The following is a 5,099-nucleotide window of genomic DNA, read 5'->3' on the forward strand; positions in this document are numbered from 1 at the left end:
GTTTAACACAGGTGTGAGTTATTACCTTCAACAGCACAGCATAAAGCCATGCAGTCTTGTCAATCACTCTCACCTTGCTGTCCCTGGCTATTCTGAATTGTTCAGTAATTTTTATTGGTCTGTCAGTGTTGTGTTGCCCCTCCCCTTCAGGCACTTCCAATCACACGCCCCCTTGTGGCTATACAGAGTGGCCCAATTAGACAGACACCATAGCTTCCTTAATGTACATGCTGGCCAATCATAAGTCTGTTTAATTGTTTGCACCCACTAAAACACACTTCCCAAACCTCCATATCATTAGATATCTTTTAATAAATTGTTTTGCAAGAAAAAATATTGTATAATTAACGCATGCATAGGACATTTACATATCACAGCATAGGACATATACATATCAGAAAACAGCTTCGTATTTAATATCCGTGAAGCTCAGCACCACAGAAATGAATCACACTTAGCAAAAGACTGTATAAATAGGATGGGGGGGCTGGGGACACTGGAGGGGATGCCACAGGGCACATTCATGCACACACTGACAGATAGCCTATCTGCCATTGCTGTAAAGTGCAACGAAATCTCAGCTCAGAACCTTGTGCATGACAGAGAAAAGGTGTCTTTTCAGAAGTACATGTATCAAATGCATATATGTACTATATATATATATATACAGACTCACACACGCACACACACATAGGTATACCCTAACCCACATGTGTGCGCGTGTGCATCTGATACATGTATTTGTTGAAAAGACACCCATTTTGGACAAGGTTCTGAGTGGAGATTTCAAAGGAAAATGGTAAGAAGCTGAGACTAAGTGTCAAAATGGTACTGGAGAGAAAAGCTACCATATTAAAATGCCGCAATTCATAATTAAGGGATGTTATGGTAATTTTGCACTTACTATTGCTCATTCAACGCATTTCAGAAAAAGCTAGGTGCTGCCGAAATGACAAAAATCGATTCCCTGAATGGCCCTGTCACCCACTCTCACCCATTTAATCCCTATTCCTAGAAACAGCCCTATTCCTCCAACACTCTGCAACCTCTACAATCTCTAGCTGCTCTACACACTCTTCCCACCTCTCCAAAAAATCCTTAACAAAAGCCCAACTTTGTGCAACTGTCTTAATGTCGTGACTGTAGCTGTGTGTAGCTCACTACCACAATTAAGTGACACTGTAAATGTTGGGCCGTTTTGTCTTAAAATGAAATAGAACTCATGTATACCTCCTATATTTATCAGTATAATTAAAATCCATGGGAAAAAAAACAATTTGGTCAGGGGGTGTTTGGAGGTCCCCTATGATACATTTTGCTGACCAATCCACTGATTGTTGATAGCATATTCAAAAAAAAATCTTCTTTCACCCCACAGTTTAAGAACATTGCACTGTGCAGTGTTCATTGGAAGTTTCAAAAAGATATAAAAAGTTTCATCAAATACTTTTAGAATTACTGTTTTCAGGTCAAGTGTCTCTTGCAGTCACCCTTTCCTTAATTTGCTGCTACCTAGCAGGCCTGCTGCATTTTTGGTTCAATCTGTCTGAAAATTTGATCAAATACTTTTTGAGTTACAGTACTGCGTTAATGAGAACTTGGCTGTGCTGGATTAGTCCCAAAAACATATTCCCTATCGTATTCATACAAAAGAACAAATGGATACATTTACAACCAAACAAAAACAGCTACAGGACAAATAAATAAAATGGATTTCATTTTTATTATGAATTGAGTCAATGTCAAATTAACTGTTACCTAAAAGCACACACGTTGCACTTCCAATAAAAGTAGAAATAAGATTATGAAATATGATCCACTGAAAATTCCTGAAATAGATCTCTACAAAGTCTACAATGTCAGAAAGTTTGTAAAGTTAGGAATTAGAAGTATAATCATCCTTTTCCCACATTTGTGGTGAGCCCGGAGTCTGTCCCCAGAGCCGCGGACGCCCTGGGATGGAAGTTCAGAGCACAAAACTAAAATTTTGCATGCTAGTCCTTTACACCTTTGAAAAACAAACATTTTATTCATTTTTTTTAATCTGATTTCCCAATGTTCGTCAATCTGATCAGTCACTTAATTTACATGAAAAACATTAGAAATGTAACCAATTTTTTTTTAACCATTTATTTTTTTAAAACAGTATACATATTTTCTAGGAAAACATTACAATGAGCAATGAGAAATGTCATCTAATTTAAAAGAAATCCTGATTTCATGTTATCCCGATATCATCGTACAGTAATATTACATACAGTATACATCTCTTTACTACATTTACTTTAGATATGATCTGACAAGTAACTGTATTGCAGGGCATCAAAGTTGTTTTTCATGCTGTGATGCTGCACACCAGGTAACATGCTTGCTGTAACTCGATTCCCAAAACTATCTGTGATATAATCTTTACAAAAACTTTACAAAAGAACTGAACTAATTCCCCTGTAGTTCTAAATATTACATCACTTTGTTGCGTGATCATTTGGACTGATTTTAGAAATCAGAAATATTTCAGTTTAATCCTTTAACTTACGACTTTCAGTCTTACGTTTTGTGAGTAATGCAGTAAATGAAATTTCAATTTAAATTAATGTTTAAATGACATATTTATAAATAATCATTTACAGTATATAACAATTTAAGTTTAAATAATGATTAAAATAACATTTATTTGAATAGGTTTTGTGTTAGTAAATTTTTCAATCTGTTCAATTCCTTTTTTCCAAAAAATTGCAAATCATTTATAATAAATGCAATTTCTTTAAGGGCAGCGACGGAAGCCAAAAAAAGGAGAAATTTGACATTCGCCACACTGTACGGTTAAGTTGTTGTGAGCTTTAGATGCATTGCTGGAAAACGCAGCCGTACACATGAGGTCTATTATTAGGTGTGACAGCTCCATTGGATTTGATTGGCAGGAACTAATTTTTCATCACAGGGAAATTGGCGGGAAAAATACCAAAGCAAAACAACATCACGGCATAAAATCAGATTACAGCCCTGTACTTACCATAGCTCTGTGTTTAGCTTAAACTTCTTGTATATTTACTGGATCTCTTGATTTTTTCCCAAATTTTGAGCATCTTCTAGGTTATACTGTTTAGTTGGAAATGTGGTGCATATTCCTATTGTAATATTGCAATTACAATTGAACTAAAATTACCAGCATTGCGGAGGAAGTGAAATGATCATTAGTTATTTTTGGTAGGGGGGCCTCTCAGGCTTTACCTGGGCCCCCCAGGAGGGTAGAGCTGACTCTGGCCTGAGTTACCTGGGTAAATACTATAAGTTCATTGTTATTTTTTGTCTTCAATCTAAATAATAAAACAAACAAACAAATAAACAAATAGAAAACCTAATCTGACATATTTCATTGCAAAGGACCAGCATGTTTTATTAATTTAAATTGTGATGAGATTCAAGCAAAACTGAAGCAGTGCAATCTTACAGTGTATGAAATTAAAAATAAAACTGAACAATAAAAATGCGTCATTTATTTTGAGCTGGACTGTTTTTTTAATGCAATAACAATGTTTGTCAGCCTGTGCTGGATGAGTAAGCGATACAGTATCGCTACACTGACATCCCCCTTACCTCTGTACTGTATCGCAACCTCGTATATTTTCCGTTAAATTGCTTTTAGCCTTAAAACACTGAAGGAACCAAGAAAAGGTAGAGTCTCAAAGGAAAAGGATAGACTATTAAAGGGACGTGGTCTTCAGGGAGCAAAATTATATTGCTAAGGAATAATAGGGAGCTGCCTGTGAAATGCTTTAAGAATTTCTGTAAATAATAACAGTTCAGTTTGACTTGGGCAACTTTGGGTCGTTACTGGAGCGTCCCCCCATGCGTCATTTGCTATCACATACTTTCTGTGACAACACTATACTATACAATGAGGCAGCTGGGGTCTGGGATTCCCAAGTGTCCATTTCCACGCACTCCCAGTGAGGTTCATCCGAAAGAGTGTCCATGGCAACCGTGAGACAAACTGAGAGTGTCACAGAGCGAGTGAGCGAGCGAGCGAGAGAGAGAGAGCGAGCGAGCGAGAGCTAAGAAGTACAGTTATTCAACTGAGCATCTGAGAGACCATCTGGAACACGACCTTCATCAATCAGATTAACTGCTCGCCATTATAAGTGCAGACAGCACCCCGTCTGAGTCGGAGCACATATTTATCAGATGGCAAATTAATAACCACTCTCGGCCGTCGCCTGGCAGACTCATCTCTGAACTCATGTTTAACATTTCACCATCATATGTTTCTGTCAGGTGCTGGATACTAGAAACATCAATTAATTAAGCCCTCTCGAGCTTATTGAGTGTCCTGTCTCCAGATTGGAAAACAGGGATGCGACCTTCGGTCAGCAGAAGAGGCTGAAAAACTAATCTGATTATCTCTATATTAAAGGAAAAAATGGCAAGAAATTCAGCCTTATATGAATCATTAAGGGGAAGATCACTGATGGCTTGTTGCCTTTTAATACTTCAGATGAGCGTAGATTACTAAGTAATGTAGTAGGTTTTTGTGCAGCCAGGCATTGAGGATAACACTGTAATGCACCATGTAAATTTGCATTAATGGGTTAATAACAAGTCTACAATTGTTCTAGTAGGACGCTGACTGGATTCATTTTAGGTCCAGGGTTCTTGTAAATAACTGTTATTCGCACAAGAAGGCTTGTGAAACCCTCAAAGGTGCTCAGACCACAGTATGTAACATACTCAAAGGTGTTCAGATCCTAGTATATAACACACTCAAAGGTGCTCAGATGCTAGTATATAACACACTCAAAGGTGTTCAGATCCTAGTATATAACACACTCAAAGGTGTTCAGATCCTAGTATATAACACACTCAAAGGTGTTCAGATCCTAGTATATAACACACTCAAAGGTGCTCAGATCCTAGTATATAACACACTCAAAGGTGCTCAGATCCTAGTATTTAACATACTCAAAGGTGTTCAGATCCTAGTATATAACATACTCAAAGGTGTTCAGATCCTAGTATATAACACACTCAAAGGTGCTCAGATCCTCGTATGTAACATACTCAAAGATATTCAGACCTCTGTATGTAACATACTCAAATTT

The sequence above is a fragment of the Brienomyrus brachyistius genome, chromosome 9 (genome assembly GCF_023856365.1).
Source record: "Brienomyrus brachyistius isolate T26 chromosome 9, BBRACH_0.4, whole genome shotgun sequence".
Classification (NCBI taxonomy): Eukaryota; Metazoa; Chordata; class Actinopteri; order Osteoglossiformes; family Mormyridae; genus Brienomyrus; species Brienomyrus brachyistius.